General features: G+C 36.4%; 1 long non-coding RNA gene across 1 annotated transcript in view; it reads left to right on the top strand.

Moving 5' to 3' along the window:
• The first annotated feature begins 6,267 nt into the window (after positions 1-6,267).
• Positions 6,268-24,457, top strand: part of LOC127539989 (uncharacterized) — a 40,090-nt gene continuing 21,900 nt past the window's right edge. The window contains exons 1-2 of the long non-coding RNA XR_007948075.1: positions 6,268-6,495; positions 23,226-23,324. This is a non-coding gene — a long non-coding RNA (uncharacterized LOC127539989). The remainder of the gene's footprint in view (positions 6,496-23,225; positions 23,325-24,457) is intronic.

The raw sequence follows: 24,457 nt of genomic DNA, 5'->3' as shown, positions 1-24,457 counted from the left end.
TTCTTTCTTTCTTTCCCTTCCTTCTGTCCACATATGGTATCATACCCTTACCTATGGATGTTCTGCCAAAAGGAATATAATTTTTTTAATACTAAAACCTCCCAAGATATTTTGGAGTTTACTGACTAGATTTATTTTTAAGAACTCAAATTACTCTGGCTTTCATTGAATGGCCAACTATCTGGCTCAGGCGAAGCCCCAATTGGTCATTTTTTGGGTCCTGAATGTAATTGGGAATTGTTTTGGTTTTGGCAAACAATTATCTACCTTTAATCACTGAATGGATGTTGCCTCAGTCTGAGATCTAGGAAAAACCTTAGCTTAAAAAGGGCCAGGTCTCCATTGCAAACATCTCCATCTCTAGTCAACCTGATCTGTATCTTGCCACTAGACTTAGATGGCACTGGAACAGAAAATAAGGCTGGTAACTTTGCATAGCCCTCTCTCACTTAAATACAGTTTACTTGTATGTCTCCCTGATGTTATGGACAAAAAACAACAGTGAGACTAGAACTCTCAAGATGGCAACCCAACTCTAGTGCAACCCAGCAAAAGCAGAAGGCAAAGAGTTTGTACAATGTGCTAAATAGGTATTCCAGTTTGAATAAGAGGTATATGGCAGTGTAAAGCTTTGCATTTGTAATTGTTGAGGGTGGAAACCCCCATGTCTTTGTTTGGAGCAAGATAGCCTGAATTATAATAAATAAATCTGGAAAGGTAGCTACTCTTGGAGGCAAGGTTGGAGGAGCTCAGATTGGATCAGCTGGGCCTTAAGGGGGCCTTTGGTTCATAAGTAGATCTTTTGTCCCTTGTCAAATATCTCACGTTGATAAAAATCTTTATGACCCTATATCCAATCAGAAAGTCAAGTTAGAATATCAGCCTGTGTCCCTTTCCCCTTCAGGTAATTTCTCCTATAAAAGAATGTATCTATACCTCACTAACTTGCTAATAATGCCCATTACAACTAACTCCTTTTTAGCATTAGCCTAGCCAGTCAACGGCATAATCCCCCTTTGTTTTAATGGCATCTTTCCCCTGGTAAATTATGAGTTCCTAGGGAATTTAGCTGTTTTTCACTTGTTAATTGTTAAAAACCCTTTTCCTCGATAAAAACTCTTATGCATTTAGCCCACTCTTACCAGCATAATAAAATCTTTGCTTCTTGATTTGGAATTCTAAGACTACAAATTCTTTTGAAACACCTCACGATACTGGCCCGTAGCCCCAGTATACTTTTGGAGTATCACCCATATCCCATCATTTGGTGGGAAACCCCATTTGGTGGCCTGTATGGGAGCCTTGAAATGCCATTATATTTGGGGGATTTGCATCCCATCATTGGCTGCTATAGCCCACTATTTGGTGGCTAAACCTCATCAGAATCAGGAAGATTAATCTTTTATTTCAAATCTGACCTTAAACACTTACTAGCTGTGTGACTTTTAACAAGTCACTTAATTCTGTCTGCCTCAGTTTCCTTATCTGGAAAAATGAGCTGGAAAAGAAAATGGCACACCTCTAGTATCTTTGCCAAGAAAATCTTCCAAAATGGGGTCACAAAGAATTGTGCACAAAGGGAACAGTGACAAGTAGTGACTACCCATGACAGAAGAACAAAATGGCTCCTGATCTTGAATCCCTGTTTAATAAGATAGCAAAAACAAATAGAAGCCTCCTGGGAAAATATTAGATATTTCTCTAGTCTAAAAATCCAGAATTTTCTCTATTGGAAAGTGAGTAGAAAAAAACCCTTACCCAATTAAAATCTTTCTCAGGGAAATGAATTAAGGTTGATCACCAAAGTTAAGTCATTGAAAAAGGATCATTATCTATCTCCACTCATTTGAATTTATTAGTGTCCTGACCCACCAATTCAATGTGTTCTTTTGATTTCAAAGTTCTGAAATTGCTTATAAGGAGTAAACTTTTGATCATTGTTTGGATTCTGTTGGCTGAGAGTATAAATAGCAATTGCTTCTCTTTTGGCCAGAGAAACCTTGATGCTTCTCTTTCCAGATTGATTTCTTTCTTTTTTTATTCCTTCCTCCCTCCTTTTTTTCTTTCTCCCTTTTTCTTTCTTTCTTTTTTTGACTAGATAAAAGAGGCCATTCTTCGCCTCATTTTTACCTAGCCTTGATCATTGATGAATAGATTGTTGCCTCAGTTAACACTGGGACTTTAGCTTTAAAAGGTTCTCTCTCACTGCATCCCAGGCCATCTTCAAGTTCTGGAGGAGAGAGTGAGGCTGATGACTTTGCATAATCCTCTCTCACTTAAACCTAGTTCACTTCAAAGTCAAAATGGCTCCTTCCTGATGTCCTCTTAGAGAATGAAGGATGAATAATAACCTCATGTTGATCATAGAGAGTAAACCCATTTTACTTGTAGAAGAGAATAGACCTAGATGGAGATGAGGCCTTCTCAGAAAATTGGCCCCTGCCATAGTTTAGGGCCACAGCTCCAGGAAAATCTCTTGCTTATATCCTTGCTTAATTTTGCACAAACCACTTGATAATTTTTAGTCCCCCTATTCTTGTATCCTGAAAGTAGAGAGGGTTCCTAAGACAAACTATGAGCCTTGATATTAAGTCAGAGACATTTGGGACTCAAGATGGGGTAAAAAATTGTTTCAGGATATAAAAACCCATGCTCTGTTGCCTGTTCTTTGCCTCCCTTCATTAGATTATAGTGGTGAAGGTGACATCCCTTTCCTGCAGGAATTGAATAAACTGGTTTCTGCTCTGGCTCTGAGAAACATTTATTTGAATTATTTTGGGTTAGTGGTTACTGTCCCATACAAAAGGAACTGAGCAGCAACTAGTCTAGAATGTTAACCTCAAATTATATTTTAATATAAGATCTTTCCCTTGCTTAAGATTCCTATAAATGCTACCTCAGATCATGGTGAAGTAAAAGTGTGTGGATCAGAAACCATTAATAAAAAAAGACTGGAGAGATCTCTAGAAGCAAAGCAAAGTTTATTATACATTCTCAAGAGAATCGGGCGTCCCAAGACAATCGAAGGGAGGAAGCACCATAGGGGGCAGGGTCAAGGCTTTTAATCCCTAAAGCAAATTCCCCTCCCACCACTGACCCTCATCCTTATTGGCTGAGGATCTTACATTCTAAATGCGGGAACTGTTCAAGAAATTGAACTTGACCAATAAGTACATAGTTGTCCATATTTGGCTGAAATAGGGAGGATAACAAGAAGGGGACTTAAGTATGCCCTTAGGGGAATAACAGGGAGGAGACACTAAGTATGCCCTTGACTTAATGCTTAAAGTCCTTCAGGCCTACTCAAACTTTGAAATAGATGAAGCCTTACTCGATTTTCACAACTGTCTTGAAAGATCTCACCTTATCTTGTTCAAAAGGATGTCCAAGTCCCCATGGTAGAGAATTATTCCCATTTGGACATTTCTCTCAGTAGGAGATAAATGCATGATTTTAGAATGATGTTGAATTAAGTAAAAATTGTTTCTGGAGGATTTGTGCTAAAATGCAGGATACAATATTAATATGTTTTTCTTTGACAAACAAAAAAAAAATTCCCTTTCATCATGAATTATGCTCCTGGGAAACTAAACTCTGATCAGTGGGGCCTTTGCTTTCTCCTCCAGAGCCAAGCTTCATGCAGTTCTAGTCTCTGCTACCCACTATTTGTCTTTTCTTCTCTTCCCTCTCACACTCTTTATATGCTATCTTCTCTTATTAGAATATAAACTCACTGAGGTCAGGGTCTCTCTTATTTACTTGCATTTATAGCCATATTGATGAGGGTGTGAAACTGTGTTCCCTTTTGATCTGTAAAATTAAGACTCTGAAATTCTGTCCCCTTTGATTCCTGGCCTTCCAGGCCTGTGGAGTCTATGAGAGGGCTTCTCACACTGGGTCATTTCTAATACAAATCACTTCCATTGATAGGCAGATCTCCATTCAAATTCAGGCTGAAAAAGGCTTCAAAGTAATTTCAGTTGGGAGACTCTGGTTTGATCAATTCAAACTGCCCCCAGGCCACCCCTTCTGCTTCCATTTCCTCCTCTCCAACATCCACTCATAAAATAGGTTTCTGCTGTCTCATTTCTTTGCAGAAGTCTGGTAGGGCATAGCTGCCTTCCAGCATTCCTGTCCGCTGAGAAGACACTCTTTTCTCAGTGCCAGCCTCCATTTCCCTACTAGGTCTTTGACACTGAAAAAGTCTTTTTTTTTTTTAATTTAGAAAAGCTGACTTCTCATCCATTTTTGCCACTTTAAACTCTTCAGGTTTGTGAATTCTTTCACAAAGGACCTACCCCGACCAAAAGGGAATTTCCACAATTCCCTGACTGCCATTAGAACCCCATCAATATCACTTAGGACACTGCCTGGGGCATGTGTAACTTTTATTAATAAATGCTTCTTCATTCATTCTTTTCAAAGGGTTTCTCTAAAAGGTCACTTTTATATATCTGGAAACATTTGGCTGAAGCTTGAGAGGAATGAAATTGAAATTTCACACTTCTATTTGAGCAGTTATAATTTAGAATTTTAAGTTTGTACCTTTTTATTTCTTAATCCAGTTAGTAAAAATATTTTAAATTATGATGTATTTTTTCCTTTGAATCGTATAAATCTGAGAAGGGTCTAAGAATCTTAATAGAGGAAATTGAGCCAATTTAGTTACATTTATGCTAGTACTATTGAATGAGCTCTAAATGGCAGTATAGTCTTTGCTACAGGGTAGGCTGAGGATGGTGAATTGCTTGAGTTGGGAAATTCTGAGTTGCAGGAGAACTAAAGTTGATTGGGGTGCCTATACTAAGTTTAGCACCAATATGGTGAGCCCCCAGGAATATAGTGGAAGGGTTTGGGTGCCACAAAGCTGGCCAAGAAGGACAAAGTGCCTTATGTCAAAAATATACCAAGTCAAAATTTCCAGGCCATTCAGTAGTAGAATTGACCAATGGATGGTCACTGAACTTCTAAGCCTGGTCAAGATAAGGAGACAAGAAAGAGGAATGTGTGGGTCAGAAACCATTAATATAAAAAGACTGGATAGATCTCTAGAAGCAAAGCAAATTCTTGTTCTTAGGAGAATCGGGCCTCCCACAGACGATCGAAGGAGGAAGCCCCATAGGGGGCAGGGTCAAGGCTTTTAATCTCTAACGCAAATTCCCCCTCCCACCACTGACCCTTATCCTTATTGGCTGAGGATCTTACATTCTAAATGCGGGAACTACCCAAGAAATTGAACTTGACCAATAAGTACATAGTTGTCCATATTTGGTGGAAATAGAAAGGATAACAAGAAGGGGACTTAAGTATGCCCTTAGGAAGATAGCAGGGAGGAGACTTTATTGTCCTTAAGAAGATTGCAGGGAGGAGACTTTAAGTATGTCCTTAGGAGAATAGCAGGGAGGAGACACTTTAAGTATGCCCTTGACTTAATGCTTAAAGTCCTTCAGGCCTACTCAAACTTTGAAATAGATGAAGCCTTACTGATTTTCAGAACTGTCTTGAAAGATCTCACCTTATCTCGTTCAGGAAGAAACAGAGAAAGGAGGAAAGTGAACCCAAGCCGAAGGCTAAGAGGCTGGGAACATCATCCAGTGTATGTGCAGAGATCCAGAAAGATGGTCTAAGTGTATGTAGGTAGAATGCTATTGTGAAATTCTTCAAATCAGACATCCTAAGAGAGTAATTCCTCCCATCTTTGCCTGGAGGTCTATAAACCAAATGGTAAGGCAAGGTTTGAAGATAAAAGATTTTAATTAGTATCAGCTGATGGGCAGTTGCCAGGTGGCTAGCTGAGGGAGACTATTTATATAAAGGTTCTTATCAGGTGATAGCCATTTTCCTTATTGGAGAGATGAAGTAATTAAATCGGTACAGAATGTTAGGTGATTCAGGGGGGAAGTGTTAACTCTGGGGGGCCCAGAAGTTGCCAGAGAGGTTCGGTGGGATGTTTTCTCTTTTAATTTTTTTTTTTTTTTATTTCTCTTATCAAATATCTTAGTGAGACAGGATATCTCTAAGATAGTAGAGGACTCTTTAAACTTTAATCTCATTGCTGGTATGGAAGAGAATAGAATACAATCAGGGTCAGTGTCCATTTTAACAAACCTTTGGTCTCAGAGGCCGCTTTTCTGGAGAGCAGAAATTTACTCCCAAACTCGCAGGATACAACTATCCATTTTTGCACTGCCTAGGCTTTTACCTCAAGCTCAATCTGTGGTCCGTGGTCACCTGATGCTTTATAAAGAGATTGCAATCATTAACTAGTACATTTCCACCCAAGGGAAACCAGTGGACACGGTCTGTTTGCCTTTCTACCCTCCAGTGACCAAATAAAAGCAAGTGGTTCTACCTAAAAGAAAACTCCCTGTACTCATCTATTTACAGACTGATTAACTGAATTAGGTATTTCCTGAGTCCCTTTACCTTCTCTGAAGAAAAAAAGATAGCTTCAAAGAGGCTTAATGCGTGAACTTGAGATCAGGAACTTCAAAGGTGAGTGGATATTATTTTGTTTCCCTAGTAATAGTTCATTCAGCTAGCAAGTCCCATCCATTCCAAATCTACAATATCACATCATTTATTCTAGACTGACCAAGGCCAGAGTGGATATTGGAAAAAAAAAAAGAGGCAGTTGTAGATCATTTAACAGTTAACCAGTTAGCAAAAGGAGATTTAATTAGTCTTGGTGAAAGATTTAAAAAGAATAGGCTTTGAGAACTCCTTAAACTGATTTAAATTCATCAAGATTCATGCTGTGATTCATTAGATAGGCATCAGATAGACCCTTCAACCTGTTGGGCTGGTTGTGTGGTACTCGGACTATGAGGAAGTGATAGAGTTCTTAGTCCCTGAGCCAACCAAATCTTAAGGAATGGCTCAATTCCTTTTAAGAAAAAAACTAAGGGGAAGAATTAAGATATTGCTCCTAGAACAATCCTCTTCTTTCTCTTCACAGCAGTTACTGTCTTAGTTCAGGCCCTCACCACTCCTACTGAAACCCTTTTCTTTCTTCAAGGTTCAGCTGAGTTGCTATCTTCTCTATAAGCTTTTTTTCCAATTCTCTCCCCCAATCCTCAAATATTCTTTCTTTCCTCAGATTTCACTTCAGGAACTCTGTCTCTATCTCTTCTTTAACACATTTCATGTAATACAAATTATTCTAAAAATGTTACTGCAGCTTAAGCTATCCATCTTCCAAGAGAATACAAGTTCCTTGAGGGTAGCGACTGTTTTGTCCTTGTCTTTGTCTTTATGTGTCCAGCATCTAACACAGTACCTTGTAACATATAGATACATAATAAATCAGATTTTCAAACTTATTTGATTTAAGTTCCTTGAGGGTAAAGACTGAATGATTTTTCATTTGTGTGTTCCCAGAATGTAGCACAGTGTCTTTCACATAATAAAATCTTAATAAATGCTGAATTAAATAATTGAACTAAACTGAATGAAATTGAATTTCACAGTAGAGTGAGTTAAATTTTATTAAATTGTAGAATCTCAGCGCTGCTCATCTGTGACAGTTGTACATTTATCTTTTTTTCCCCCTTTAGAAGAAAATAATGTGAAAGGAAAGCCTCTTTTTTTCTCATCATGTATAGGATTGTAGTCTTAACATCATTGGTGTAAATAAGGATAAGATGGATAAGGACAATACCTCTACAAATACAGACCAGCCTCTTCTCTGCCCCTTGTAGGCTTACAGAGATGCCCAGGGCACTGAGAGGTTGGCCTGAATTACTCACACTGTCTCAGAAGCTGAGCTAGCAAGTATGAACTAAGAGTTTTTTCTCTTTGAGAGCAATCAGAAGAGGAGATTTCATTTCAAACCCTCATATCCTCATGACTAATATCCTCATGACAAGGATCTGAGGTGTACCATTGCAGAGAATAGGAGGTGGGCCATGATTGTACCATCAGCACACCTGGGGGGGGTGGAGGGAAGGAATAAAAGTGGCAGTCGGGTCCAACACTACAGAGACTGGGCAAACTCTCCTGCTATCTCCAAGAAGGGTTTGGAAGTAGAATATTGTAATATCCGGACTAGCTTTCTGGAGGATCTCTGGATGAGCCTTGGTCTTAGGTGAAGGAGTGATGAAGGCAGGAGAGCCATCAGGAGGATCTCTGTTTCTGTCTCCATCTTCTGTTTCTCCTCTGTGTCTGAGTCCTCCTCTGTGTCTGAGCCTGAGTCTCAGTCTGAGTTCCCAGTCCTCTGTAGCCCTTAAATACCTCAGATTACATAATTATATCACACTAAGTATATGTGAACTAGAGAATCATTCTCATCAGTCACACTAAGTGCTAACTGTAAGCACCCTGCTGTTAAGTATCCTTGCTTCAAGTAGAACACAGGTGGTCACATCCTCCCTGACTTCTCAGGAAGGGAGGTGAAAAAATCCAAAGGGAAAAATGGGGAGCCAAACCAGATATTTTTAGAAGGTTTCCTCTGGGCTGAAGGGTCCTATACCTCACTCAGAGTTCCACCACTATCTGTGGCTCTCTACAGAATATTATAGCTGCTACCTCACAAATATCTTTGGGGATATAAGTCTGAGTCTAGAATGTAAGTTGTTTCCTCTATCTCAAGTGGGACAGAGTAATTGATAGCTTACATTTGCTATCTTAAACCTTTCCTACCAAATACTATTCATAAAAAAGACCCATCACAAATAGCTAGTAAACTTCTTTATAAAAACAAAAAACCACTGTGAATAAATCAGCCACTCGATAAATATTTATTAAATGTATACTCTATGCCAGACACTATTTTAAGTTCTTTAGATATAAAAAAAGGCAAAAGACAATCTTCTGACCTTAAGGAGTTCACAATCTAATGTGTGGGAAGAAAACACACAAAAAGAAGCTGAAAAACAGGAATGATGATGAGGCTGTTCCATTCCCCCACTGTACTAGTCTAGCAGGCTTTAGCATAGGAATTTTTTTTAACTTGTCAGATATGCCAAAACTCTGCCGTTAGTATCTCGTTTAATAGTGAAATTTCTTTCAGGTTGATGAATGCTAGTCATGCTTTCTCCCTTCCCCCCAACTAAATAACATTTACCTTTTTCCTCCATTTGCATGTAAAGATGGTTTTCAACATTCATTTTTGTAAGATTGATTTGTAAGATTTTTTTCCTCTTCCTCAAGACTGTAAGCAATCTGATATGAGTTATAGTCATGTTAAATATATTTCCATATTAGTCATATTATGAAAGAAAAATCAAAACAAAAAAAAAAAAAGGAAAAACCACAAGAAAGGAAAAAGAAAAAGAAAATGTTATAGTTTGATCTGCATTGTCTCCATAGTCTGCTTTTTTTTCTTTGACGGCATATTAGAATTGTCTTGGATCTCTGTATTACTGAGAAAAGTTAAGTTTATTAAAGTTGGTCATCCACACAATATTGCTGTTACTGTGTACAATGTTCTCCTGGTTCTGCTCACTTCACTCAGCATCAGTTCATGTAAGTCTTTCCAGGTTTTTCTTCAATCTGTCTGCTTACCATTTCTTATAGTACAATAGTATTTCATTGTATTTATATACTTGTTCAGCCATTCCTCAATGGATGAGCATCCCATCAATTTCCAATTCTTTGCCATCACAAAAAAAGGACTTCTACAAATATTTTTGAACATGTGGGCCCTCTTCCCATTTTTATGATGTCTTTGAGATACAGACATAGTTGTGATATTGCTGGATCAAAGGGTATGCATAATTTTATAGCCTTGTGGGCAAAGTTCCAAATTGCTGAATGGTTAGATTAATTTACAACTCCACCAATAATGCATTAGTTTCTCAGTTTTTCCATAGCCACTCCAACATTTACATTTCGTTTATTGTCATTTTAGCCAATCTGATAAATGTGGGGTGGTACCTCAGAATTGTTTTAATTTGTATTTCACTAATCAGTAGTGATTTAGATAATTTTTTCCAGTTGCCTATAGATTGTAGAGGGCTGAAACTCCAAAAAGATATGCTTGAATCAGACAACCAAGCACTTAAAGCTAATTACCTAATCGATGTGAGACAATGGCTCTATATACATATTTAGATGAGATGGTGATATGGTGGCTCTCCTGACCATTGGTGCTTGCTGATTGTTTGGTATTGAGATAATCGTAGGCAAAGATTGGAGGGCAAGGGGAGAGAAGCCAGAGTCACTTGGTGGCAGGATGAGGAGGAGGAGAGAGGTGGGAGACTGTGGACTCCAGAATCCAGGATATAGCTTTGGCAATCCATGTGGCAGTTTGCCTGCCTGCTTCACTTCTCCCCCTAAAGACCAAGGACTTTAATTTATCCTGACTCTGGCTGACCCTGAGGCCTTTCAGGGAGCTAGCCTGTACTTTACAATAGATCTCTTATGTTTTAGAAAACAGGTATTTTTTTTAAAAAAACTTGGTGTAAGAATTGTTTATCATTTTTCGACTTCCCTTCTACTTTTCCCTGCATCAGTTTTGTGCAAAAACTTTCTTATTTAATGTAATTTAAATTATCCATTTTAATCTCATAATGTTCTCTATTTCTTGTTCGGTCATAAATTCCTACACTCTCCATAGATCTGATGGACAAACTATTCCTTGTCTCCTAATTTGTTTATTGTATCATATAAATCATCAACTCATTTCAACCTTATTTCAGTTTTATGATGTGAGATGTTGGTCTATCCAGACATACTTTATTTTATTTTATTTTATTTTTTACCAAATAGTATTTTTCCAAATACATACAAAAATAATTTTCAACATTCACCTTTGCAAAAACTTTGTGTTCCAAACTTTTCTCCCTCTCTCCCCTCCTTCTCTCTCCCCAAGACAGCAAGCAATCTGATAAAGATTAAATACGTGCAATTTTTTAAAAAAAATAACTTTTTATTGACAGAACCCATGCCAGGGTAATTTTTTTATAGCATTATCCCTTGCACTCACTTCTGTTCCGATTTTTCCCTCCCTCCCTCCACCCCCTCCCCCAGATGGCAAGCAGTTCTTTACATATTAAATAGGTTACAGTATATCCTAAATACAATATATGTGTGCAGAACCGAACAGTTCTCTTGTTGCACAAGGAGAATTGGATTCAGAAGGTAAAAATAACCCGGGAAGAAAAACAAAAATGCAAATAGTTCACATTCATTTCCCAGTGTTCTTTCTCTGGGTGTAGCTGCTTCTGGCCATCTTTGATCTGAATTAACTCTCTTTATCCAAGAAATCCACTTCCATCAGAATACATCCTCAAACAGTATCGTTGTTGAAGTGTATAATGATCTCCTGGTTCTGCTCATTTCACTCAGCATCAGTTCATGTAACTCTCGCCAGTCTTCTCTGTATTCACCTGCTGGTCATTCCTTACAGAACAATAATATTCCATAACGTTCATATACCACAATTTACCCAACCATTCTCCAATTGGGTATCCATTCATTTTCCAGCTTCTAGCCACTACAAACAGGGCTGCCACAAACATTTTGGCACATACAGGTCCCTTTCCCTTGTTTAGTATCTCTTTGGGATATAAATATGTGCAATTTTTAAAAACATTTCCACATTTTTCTTGTTGAGCATGAAAAATAGGATCAAAAGTGAAAAACCACAAGAAAGGCGGGGAAAAAGCAAGCAAAAAAAGTGAAAATGCTATAATTTGATCCACATTCAATATCCATAGTTCTCTCTGCATGTGGATGGCATTTTGCATCAAGTCTATTGGAATTGCCTTGAATCACTGCATTGTTGAGAAAAGTTAAATCTATTACAGCTGATCATCATATAACCTTGTTTTTGCTCTGTACAATGCTCGCTTGGTTCTGCTCACTTCACTTAGCATCAGTTCATGTAAGTCTTTCCAGGCTTTTCTGAAGTCATCCTGCTGGTTGTTTCTTATAGAACAATAATATTCCATTACATTAATGTGCCAGAACTTATTCAGCCAGTTCCTGGGCAGCCAGTTCCTGGGAACTATATATAGTTCCTTGCACTATAAAAAGGGTTGCTACAAAAATTTTTGTATATGTGGGTTCTTTTCTCTCTTTTATGCTCTCTTTGGGATACAGACCCAATAAAGACACTGCTGGATCAAAAGAAATGCAGAGTTGTATAGCCCTTTGGACTCCAAATTGCTCTCCTAATGTTTGGATCATTTCACAATTCCACCAACTATGCATTAGTGTTTCAGTTTTTCCACATCCCCTCCAAAATTTGTCATTATCTTTTTCTATCATCTTTTCTAATCTGAGAGGTGTGAAGGGTATCTTAGAGTTGTCTTAATTTGCATTTCTCTAATCAATATTGATTTAGAGCATTTTTCATATGATTAGAAATGGTTTTAATTTCTTCATCTGAAATTACCTGTTCATATTCTTTAACCATTTATCAATTGGGGAATGACTTATGTTCTTATAAATTTGAGTAATTTCTCTATATATTTTAGAAATGAGGCCTTTATCAGAAGCACTCCAACCATATTTTCTTAAGATAGCTTATAAATCTTTCATAAACTCTATTGTGTGGGACAATCTGAGAACTGGAGATTGAATTTCTCATGATACAGTGAATTACATATGGCATTGTATAAAGCATATGTGATAATTACAAAAATCCAAAAATTCAAAAAAAAATTCCAAAAATCATATAAATCCAATAATAATAATTCCATAATAATAAATCATCCCCCAAGGAGAAGATGGGCATTCAATCACTTATTTTATAAATGTATGTGCCAGATACTGTGAGAGCCTCTATCAATCTAATAAAATGTAATCAGTGGGATTCTAGGTAAAGTCAACCTTACTTCAACATATCTTAGCAAGTACTCATTGGGCACCCTGTACTGTGGCAGATGCAAGGTATATAAAAATGAAAAAAGGCATGTTCCCAAGATTATATACTTGGATCAGAAAAGGACTTTGGAGATTTCCTCATCCAAACCTCTCATTTTACAGAAGGTACAGCTGAAACCCAGAGAGGTATCCAGAGTCACATAATAGCAGAACCAGGATTTGAACCTGGGTCCTCTGATTTTTTAAATATTATTTTATATTTTATATCATATATATTATATATAAAATTTATATTATTATATATTATATTTATAATTTTTGCCTTAAGTTATATGTAGTCTAATCAAGGATAAGACAGCTACACAAATAATGCCAGATGATTCTGTGGACAGAATGCTGCATTTGGAGTCAGATTATCTAACTAGGTTCAAATGCTGGTTCTGCTACTTTGTGACTCTGGACAATTCGTGTCACCTCTATCTCAATCTTTAATGATGTTTCCCTCCCCCCATTTCCTTAATGAGAGAGAAAGATAAATTGATTATTAAGGAAATTGATATGTATTAAATATCCACAAACCTAAATGTCAGAATGTTACAGACTTTTCCTTGCAATTATGTTAATCACTAACAAAAAAGTTTTTTTTTTTTTGTTTTTGTTTTTTGTTTTTTGTTTTTAAAAAGGTTCAATCCAAAAGGAGCTTACATCTAATGGAGAAAACAACATAGAAACAGTGAGGCACATGTGGGTCGTATACAGAATAGAAAGAGGTAATCTCAGAAGGAAACAACTAAAGAGGGAAACTTGCAGGAAAATCTCTTGTAGAAAGTGGGATATGGACTGAGATCATGTAACAAATGGTTTAAAAATGTGTGATGAAATGAAAATTGGTCTCTTCTGTCTCTAAATCTCCTAGTTAAAATGTGACAAAAACACAGAAAAGTAATGCAGAAGGAAGAGAAATCAGAGAGGTATTATTTCTGGGAACTAAGGCCAGGAACAACTTACTGTAAGAAGAAACAACTGATTTAGGCCTTAAAAGAAAAGAAGAAATTCCCAAAGTAGACATGAGTGTCTATTCAACACATGGAGGTGAGAGAGACTCTGACAAATTAATCTAATTTTCATTTTACCAATGAAAAAAACTAAAGCCCATAGAAATAATTTAATTTGTCAAAGTTCAACTAGTCAGTAGAAAAACTAAGATAAAAAAAATAGACCTATTAACTCTTCATCTAATGCCTTTTGATGCCGCTGTGCTACTTCTGAAGTCAGGTAATTGATAATAATTTAATTTGACAGCAATATAATGTACAAAAATGAATATTATGAAATAAATTTGGAGAATTAGGTTGGAAGCATCTTATGAAGGATCTTGAAAGCAGGCTAAGGAGTTTAGGAGAGGGAAGTTGGAAACAAGCATTTATATTGTGCCCTTTTAGGGCAGGGACTATCTTTTGCCTCTTGTGCTTAGCTCAGTTCTTGACACATAATAGGTAAACTTTTATTGGCAGAATGCTTTAAATAGTACCTACTATGTGTCAGTCACTGTGCCAGGAGCTTGCTCTAGCATTCTCTCTCTCCTCACCTCTTCCTCCCTCTCCTTAACAAATATCTCATTTAACCTTGATCCTATGTGCAACAGGAAGACACTGAAAAGTTTTTGAGTAGGGAAGTGACATAATCAGATCTAGACATCAAGAAAATTATTTTAGCAGCTCTGGAAAGAATGAATTAGAGGGGGGTGGTCTGTAAATAAGAAAACTACTTAGAAAGTACCAAGGCCTAAATTAGGATTGCAAGAGTCAATGTGGTGCGTTTGAGAGAGATTAGGGATCAACAAGCCTTGGCAACAGAGGGATGGGAAGCAGAAATTTCCAAAATCTTGAGACTAAGTGACTGGAAGCATAGTGTTGCCATCGTCAAAGATAGGGATATTAAGAGAAAAGGCAAATTTTGAAAAGGAAGAAAATGAATATGATTTTAAGGTATTTAATCTGAGGTGGTAGGAGGACATCCAGAAAGAGGTCTTTAGCAAGTTTATGTGTGTAGAGTAGGGCAGAGGCTAATTGAGTTGACAGATGTTAGATGAGCATTCCCATTGGGTCTTGCTAAGAAGGAAATGAGAAAAGCCAATGGAGATGCTATGTGTACTATCACAGAACCTTTGCTCTAGCAGATATTTGGAATGTCAGGAACCCAGCTCAGGTGAGAGGTTGGCAAAAGATTAAAATCTGAAATAATCTACCAGCTGATCCTTGGGATCCTAGAAAAATTTTGAATGTGGCCAATTTAAAATTTTGAAATTACATAAAAGAAAAAATTTGAATATTAGAGACATAGCAGAAATGTCTTATAGCTGATTATGACAACTTTTTTTAGAATTTTTATTTTACTTCATTAAAATTGATAAAATGTTTCCTTATATTTACATTAGCTGTTTTTAGAGTATCAGATACTGGTTTGGATATGATTGTTGACTATTACATTTCTTTTTAAGCTAACAAAAATATTGAAGGTAGGAAAGAGGAAATTTAAAATTTCCTGAGAGTTTTTTTAAAAAAGAAGTTTTTTGGTGATTAAGATACTATTTGCAATATTTCCACATATAAAAAGTGAGCAATGTTCTTTTTAATATAGCTATCTGTCATTTTTAACCTGTTTAATTAACTTCCATTCCTCTCTACTGTTACTTAGGCAAGTTTATGGATAAGCACAGATTTTTCTCTTGATTAAGTCTCTTATAAAATAGCCAATTGTGTTCTGCTTTATGTCTTTTAACATACATAAAAGAAAAACCTAAGATTTCTCTATATCACACTATACAAAATTTTACTTCTTGCCTGTCAAAATAAAATCCTTTTGGATTAATTGCCACAATTAACTAATTCAATTGTACTCATTATTAAAAAGTCTCAGTATCTTTATAATAGTCTATTAATGTGACATATTAACTTTTTAGAATAATGATTGCTTTTAAATACTTCATATTATATAATTATAATAGATGATCTCCAAGGTTGCTTCCTCCTTTAAAATACTATGAAATACTTCTTTACAGTATTCACCATACTAGTGCTAGTGCTAAAACTTCATCAAAACATAAAGAAATTTTCAGAATTGCTAATTAGGCATTTTATATTCCATCTTGGTTCTATATTATCTCATCATTTCTCTGAACTTCATGCTTGGTTGCTTCAGCAGTCAATTGCTCCTTTATCTGTCAGCTGAATGCTATAGTGGTCATCTCTTCTAATCAGACACAGGAGCACTAGGTCCTGCAAATTCAAAAGGTTGCTTGCAATCCTGGAAACTCTTCTCCCTGAGGTTAATGTTCAGTCACTTGCTCAGGAAAGGAAAGACAAAGCAGAAAAAGCCAGCAGAGGCCCAGGCGAAAATTCACCTACTTGGGCCAAGGGTCTGCTGAAGGGGTGAGGGAATAAACAGTGTTCATGCCCATCTCCACCTCCCAATCCCACTTAAAGCAGGTAAGAGCACAAACTGCATTGTGGAAAAGCTACTGCCAAGAGATGAATTTCAGAGATGATATAGTCTACCACCCTTCTCCCTACAATGAGGAGGATCAAGAGACCACTTGCGTTTATCATGTCCTTCTGAAACAAAGGTCCTTTCAATGCTAGGCCACCACATGACTGAAAGCAGCTGCTTGGTCATCCCTAAGAGTTTCAAAAAATGTGTCACCATATCCTTAGAATCTTTAATTTTTAAACTTTAAAGACAATTCCATTTTATGTGGTATAAATAACTGTTTGGATCATTTTTGTTGTGTTTTGACTAGGCCTGTGACTTCATTGATATAGGGAACTCCAACAAGATTCTTTTTCTACCAATGAGGATATGACATTTATTGTTTTATTCCATTTATTCATTTATTTATTTATTTTTGCTGAGGCAATTGGGTTAAGTGACTTGCCCAGGGTCACACAGCTAGGAAGTGTAAAGTGTCTGAAGCCAGATTTGAACTTGGGTCCTTCTGACTTCAGGGCTGGTGCGCTAAACACTGCACCAACTAGCTGCTCTGACACTTAATGTTTTGGATAGTTGCCTGGGGGCATTGTGAAGTTTAATGATTTGCACAAGGTCATAAAGTTAAACTTAAAAACCCAATTCTTTCATACTCAAAATCAGTGTATTGGTTAATTGGTTAATTTTGCTGATATTTTTCCCCCCTAGCATTGAGGCACCATTTGGCTGAGCCCACAGAGACCTGGGCCATTACCTCTCCCAATCCTGTGTTTAGTCATATGATGAAAAAAATCAGGGGTCCTCAAACTAAAGCCCGTGGGCCAGATGCAGCAGCTGAGGACTTGTATTCCCCTCACCCAGGGCTATGAAGTTTCTTTATTTAAAGGCCCACAAAACAAAGTTTTTGTTTTTACTATAGTCTGGCCCTCCAACACTCTGAGGGACAGTGAACTGGCCCCCTATTTAAAAAGTTTGAGGACTGGTTTGGATGATAATCCTTAGAAGCTTGACTTTATCAACAAGTAGTCTCCCTTTTCTCATATTTACTGGTTCATTAAGTCCCACCAAGTATAGAAGACAATTTTAATTATAGAAAATATGTTTTAATGTGTTTAGGTCTCTCCAAAGAGGAGTAAGAAGTATTTGAAGTACAGTAGGAATATAGTTATAGAATAAATCATTTATTCCTATACAAAAGGGAATGCTAAACATAAAAGAATCACAGAATGCATTCTGACAAATGATCACAACAGAATATAGTCACAATTTATTACTACTCTTAGCATCTTCTGGGAAGCTAATATGTAAACTTCATCAAAATGTAAAGCAGTTTGCAGAGCTGCTAATTAAGCATTTTGCATTTCACCTCCTCTTACTAAAACTGCAGGTTTGTACCACGCCTTTTGTCAGTGGTCAACCTCTCCCAAACAGTCTTTTACACTTTTTGAACTCGGAAGTACAGAGCACATACAGAACAAGATATTCTTTCACTTAAGGAAAGGACACATACAAAAAAGCAAAGGCAGCCAGAGATATCCACAAAATCTTGCCTAGGAAAGACATTTGGCTATGGATACATGCAAATCGAGGGGGAGACAGGAACGATTGTTCCTTACCCCACAGGGCTCTCTGAATGCAGCTTGAAATAGTTCGCATGCTTCTTGGCCAGAAAGGAAGAAAGAGGGGTAAAGACTGGTAGCTTACTTTTGTACGTCCACTGAGTCATCAGCTCTCCCAGCTCAGCAGCCAATTAATGGATTGTCAATTTAAAGAGCCAGCTTTTTGAGATGATAACCTGAATCTTTTTTCACTGAAAGTAATCCTCCTGCTCCTCAGCCCTAAACTTCAACAGGGTGACCTAGAACCAGGAATGGTGACCAAGCATCCTCCAAATGGAGGACAGGACTTTCCTGCTTCATTTTAAAATCTTAGTTCCAAGTGATAAGTGTGGGAAAGAGCCCCACAGTCAGGTCATCTGAGAATTATTTTGGCCTTAGAGGAAGGATGGGAGTAAATGATAGCAATGTTCTGATCCAATGTAATACCACCATTCTTACCAAGCAGACATTTACCATCTACTCAAACCAGCTTGGTGTGCTTACTTAGGCTTCTGAAAGTGAGAGAACAATGATGAAGGATAACAACCTGCTTGGCCAGTTTGAGGTCACAGGAATTTTTCTTGTTTCTAAGTGTTCCTCAAGCTGAAGTAATCTTTGCAATTTATATAAAAGACATCCACAGAGTATCTAATATGGATAAAAGCACAGGCAAAGAGAATGGGGTCACCATCATCAGTGACAAAGATTGCTTGAGAAAAGACACCTTTGAACATGTCTAGGAAGCTGAGAATTATAAGATAAAGATGAGAAGCAGAAACAGAAGGTTTCTTGCATCTTGAGCTTTCAGCCCTAAGTATACAATAGAGGATTAAGAAACTCTAAGGGAAAATTGTCTATGAAGAGAAAAAGAAGATCCATGACAAATGTAACAAAATAATTGGCTGACTAGATAAGAACCAGACTATTAAGAAGAGAGAATCTGAGTAGAAAGAACTGAAGAAGTTCTGCGATGTAATCCTTCCTAAACTGTACCAGAGTGCAGGAGATACCCAGAGGATTCCCAAGTGGTGGAACAGCCTCATCCAGAACTGCTTCTTCTGGATTACTCATTGAAGAGATTGTCTAAACATATCAAGAGAGAGAGCATTTCATGAAGCTTCTAAAAAATTGAAGGGTTCAAATTTGTAGCCAAAGCAGTGGCAGTTCAAAAGTGATATTTAAGCTGCTTGTAAATCTGCGTGTTCTGAATGCTTGAATGTGTGCAGAGGGAGAGAAGTGAACAATATTTTACTTTATCAGAATTGTAAACAAGTGAAAATACAATTCCTGTCCTAGAGAATGAAATCTATTTTAAAATGGCATCATAAAAAAAAAAAATGAGTCACCTATCCTGCCCTGCTTACCAGGAACATTTCCAGATGGAGACTGGCAGAGAAAAGGGGGAAAAGGGGCAGAGTTCATCAAGGATAAGTATCTGTGTATCCTTTGTATTCTTACTGCATATCTTTGCTATGTAGGGCTAAGTAACCTCTAAGTAAATTTTGATGATTTACAAGTGCCTCATTTCATCCTGAAACGGAATCCAAATTAACTGAGTGATGCTATCAGGCCTTTCTCTAATAAGAGGTTTCTGAGCAAAGGCTATATGACCATCTCTCAAATATTTAGTAGAGGGGATATTTGTTCAGATTTGGATTAAACTAGATGACTTTTTAAACATCTAACTAGAAATTGTTTGTGACTTTGGATAATTTTAGAAAACCTAGGTTCTAAAACAATTTTCAGATGAAGAAATTGAAACTATTTCTAGTTATATGAAAGATGCTCCAAATAACTATAGATCAGAGAAATGCAAATTAAGACAACTCTAATGAACCACTATACATCTCTCAGATTGACAGGAAAATGACAGGAAAAGATAATGATGAATGTTAGAGAGAATGTGAGATACTAATACATTGTTGGTAGAGTTGTGAACTGATCCAACTATTCTGGAAAGCAATTTGGAACTATGCCCAAAGGGTTATTAAACTGTGTATACCCTTTGATCCAGCAGTGTTACTATTGGACTCATATCCCAAAGAGATTTTAAAGGAGGGAAAAGGACCCACATGTGCAAAAATGTTTGTGGCAGCCCTTGTTGTAGTGGCCAGAAACTGGAAACCGAGTAGATACCCTTCAATTAAAGAATGTCTAAATAAGTTATAGTGTCTGAATGTTATGGACTATTATTGCTCTATAAGAAATGAACAGCAGGATGATTTCAGAAAGGCCTGGAGAGATTTATATGAACTGATGCTGAGTGAAATGAGCAGGACCAGGAGATCATGGTACATGCCACAACAAGATTATAGAACAATCAGTTCTGATGGACATGGCTCTTTTCAACAATAAGATAATTCAGGCCAGTTCCAATGACCTTGTGATATACGCCCAGAGAGAGGACTGTGGGAGGTGAATTGGGATCATAATATAGCATTTTTACTCTTTTTGCTGTTATTTGCCTGCATTTTATTTTCCCTTTTGATCTATTTTTTTTGTGTGTGTGCAGCAAAATAATTGTATAAATATATATTGGATTTAACATATATTTTTACCATGTTTAACATATATTGAATTACTTGCCATGTAGGCAAGGAGATTGGGGGAGGGGGAGAAATTGGAACATAAGGTTTTTGTAAGGATCAATATTGAAAAATTATCCATGCATATGTTTTGAAAATAAAAATCTGTAATAAAAAAAAAAAAACCTAGATTCTAATTAAATTTGGTACTGGCTAAGTTTTGTCACTGTTGATATTAAAAGTGATCACCTTAAAGATCAATGGACCAGAATTCAGATGCTAGTCCCCTTTTCCACTCTTCCCCCATTTAAAAGTTAAAATATCTAGGAAAAGTGAAAAAGGAGTGAAGAAATTTATAAAATTGTGAAATTATAAAGTTGGGCAGAACTTCAGGGATCATAGTTGCTTAACTATCTCATGATACAAAGTACATTCACCTCTATGCTTCAGCTGCCTTCTCCCTCTGACCCTTTTCCCATTAGTGCATTTGAGGAAATTCTCAAACTGAACTTTGCTACCATGCCTCCTATGAAAGTTTCCCCCACACCCCTACTTTTCATCTTCCTTTTATGTATTGTCTCTCCACCCCTACCTCAAGAAAAGGTAAGTCTTTTGAGGGCATGGACAGTGTTTTTGCTTTTATTCATTTCCCTAACATTGTAATACCTGGCATATAGTTAAGTGCTTAGTAAATATTTTAGGATTCAACTTGACATTTAGTGATATGCTTAAGTTTACAAAATTAGTCAATTGCTGAGCTTATTTTAAGTTCCTTGATTTCCCCAGTCTGTAGCTTGAAAAAAACACCCCATTGTGATTTTTTTCTTTTTCTTTTTCACCTCTTTCATGGGTATTATAATGCTTCTTGTTATAGAATAGGACACATTAGATAATTTATCCTATATAAGCTCAAGATGAGGAATCTTATCTCATACTCTCCCTAGTAAGTTAGGTTCCCAGATGGTGGTAACATCCTTGGGGGGGTAGTAAGGCTACTTCCTGAGAGGTTGGGAGTTTGTCATAATCATCCCTTATTCCAATGTGTTCTCTTTAATATCAACAATCAGTTATAGCTAATAACTCCTTTGTGTCATTTGTCCCAATAATCAGTACCTCAGTATCATTTAACTGATTAACATCAATTAGCTTTTACATTGGGATATTTATTTTTTCCCCTAAAGAACCTTTCTTTCAGGGAGAAGTGTGAGGTTATTAAAAGAACTTTGTAGTTTACCAAAGACAATCCAGTTCGTTCTCTTCCTTATGTTCAATTCTGACTCCAATTAATTGTTATAGTGTCTGTCTATATATTAATGGACTGACCCTTAGCAAATTGTAATCCAGCTGTGTATATCACAGCTTAGACTGTGGCATTCTTCATTCCCTAGATATTTTCTTTTCTCTTTTTTTTATTTTAAATTATATTTTTAAGGTTATATATGTACATTTATTTTAAAAACATATTTTCATATGAATCATATTGGAAGAGTAAAATCAGAAGAAAAGAGAAAACCACGAGAAAGGGGGGGAGAAAGTCAAGGGGAAAAAAAGGTCTGGAGAGCAATCTGGAATTATGCCCAAAAAGTTATCAAACTGTGCATACCCTTTGATCCAGCAGTGTTTCCATTGGGCTTATACCCCAAAGAGATACTAAAAAAGGGAAAGGGACCGGTATGTGCCAAAATGTTTGTAGCAGCCTTGTTTGTAGTGGCTAGAAACTGGAAAATGAATGGATGCCCATCAATTGGAGAATGGCTGGGTAAATTGTGGTATATGAATGTTATGGAATATTATTGTTCTGTAAGGAATGACCAGCAGGATGAATACAGAGAGGCTTGGAGAGACCTACATGAACTGATGCTAAGTGAGATGAGCAGAACCAGGAGATCATTATACACTTCGACAACGATATTGTATGAGGATGTATTCTGATGAATTCAACTCTCCCTGTGCAGTGGGAGAACTGTTCGGTTCTGCAAATATGTATTGTATCTAGGATATACTGCTACATATTTAACATATATAGGACTGCTTGCCATCTTGGAGGGGGGGGAGGAAGGAGGGAGGAGAAAAAACGAAACATAAGTGATTGCAAGGGATAATGCTGTGTAAAAATTATCCTGGCATGGATTTTGTCAATACAAAGTTATTATTAAATAAAAATAAAAAAAAAGAAAAAAAAAAAGAAAAAAAGGTGAAAATAGTGTACTTCAATACATGGGTATATTTATTGAGAAAATACAACCAAGAACCAAAAGTACAAATACATTACCTTATCCCTCACAAGAGACACACTCTGCTTTATATCATTGTGATTCCTGGGAAGATTAGGTTCAGACTTAAAGTAGTTGCTACAAATTATTCATTCTACCAATTTCATATCTGAATGCAGCATTGCTTCTGGGCTACCCAAGGATAATAGTAGCTAAACACTTAACAGGAAAATTAGCTGAAAGGTTAAAAGACCCAAACATCAAGGCATTAATTATACATCATTTGATTTTCCTTTACTAGAAATGGGCAAGTTTAAATATAAACAAGAAGGAAGATAAAGATTTTAGCAGCATGTTGAAAAGACTTTTTGACATACAAAGAAATTTTGAAAAATGAAGATAAACTAAACCACTGAAAATCAAAAGGAAATCTTTTATTCTGTGAATGAGAAAGCTGTATGTCTTGTAAGCAAAAACAAGATATCTATCTATTAGGAATATAGTTTAAAAAAAAACTCTTCAAAGTAATCAAGAGGGAGGATTATATGATTGCTAAATTCCATTATAATTCTAATTTCACTTTATTATGTGTGATTAACAAAGGCAATCCTTTATGAAATTTTTGCTTTTAGACTTGAGAACTCTGATCAATGCAATGACCAACCATAACTCCAGAAGTCTCGTCATAAAGCAAGTTACTCATGTCCTAACAGAAAGATCATGGACTAAAGGTACAGAATGAGACATACATTTTCATATACAGACAATGTGAGAATTTATTTTGCTTGATTGGGCACATTTGAAACAAGGGTTTTTTTTTGTTTTTTTTTTTTTCTTTTCTCTTTTTAATGGGGAAGGTGAAAAGAGTTCTAATTGGGTTGTCAAAAAGAAAAGAAACAAAAATCCATTGAAACATTTTAAAAATACATGGAAGAGAACTGAAGGAAGGCCAGAAAGAAATAACACAAGCAGTACAACTTTGAAGGTTACAGTTTGAACTTAGATACTTAAAAGGAAAAGCAAGATAGATCACTGAGGGGTTAGGGGACTTGTCCAGAGGTTGAACAACCAGGACAAATCAAAGCATATCTATTACATTTTGTAACAATAGGTTATACATTTCCATTAGAGAATAAAGGAACAGAAAGCAAAAATATAATCCTGTAAGAATCATGAAAACAAAAGTAAAATCCTTAAAGCAAAGGCATGTGGATTTCCATTTCCTTTTTCATTTAAAAAATAGAAAGGAAAATAAACATATTTTGGGAGGAACTTAGATTTAGTAGAAATGGATAAGGCACTAATGTAATATTTAATGTAGGATAAAATATAGTCCAGGATTTTATTTTATTTCTGTGATAATGAATAAGCTAGGCCTACATTAATGGACTGTATATAACCATTGAGTAATGATGTTAATTTTTTTCTAAAGACATTTACTAGTTGTAGAGCAGGAAATAATACCTTGTACTTGAGGTTCTATACATAGTATCAGCATGGACATTTCTCCTACAATAAACAAAGACCTAAACATCTAAATGAATTCCTTTGAGACCAATCTTAGAACATTATGTTGAATTCCTAAATTATACTTTAAAATGTACATAAATAGAAGTGCCTTCTTCCTCACTCTCCTAGAACAATGACCTAGAAAGCTTTTCCACAAAGTACAAAACACACTATAGTTCTGGATCATTTAGAATCCTAATTATCTTTCATTGATTGGGAAAATCTATATAGATAATAAAAGCACCCTTTGCATATGTAAGATATTCATAATTATTACATGATAGACAAATAATTTCAATAGAAATTATGGAGGGATTAGCAAGGATTGCTTTTTTCTCCCCATAGTTTTTCATCA

This window comes from Antechinus flavipes, chromosome 6, assembly GCF_016432865.1.
Source record: "Antechinus flavipes isolate AdamAnt ecotype Samford, QLD, Australia chromosome 6, AdamAnt_v2, whole genome shotgun sequence".
Lineage (NCBI taxonomy): Eukaryota > Metazoa > Chordata > Mammalia > Dasyuromorphia > Dasyuridae > Antechinus > Antechinus flavipes.
Note: the sequence above shows the minus strand (reverse complement) of the source record. Positions and strands in the feature narration are given on the sequence as shown.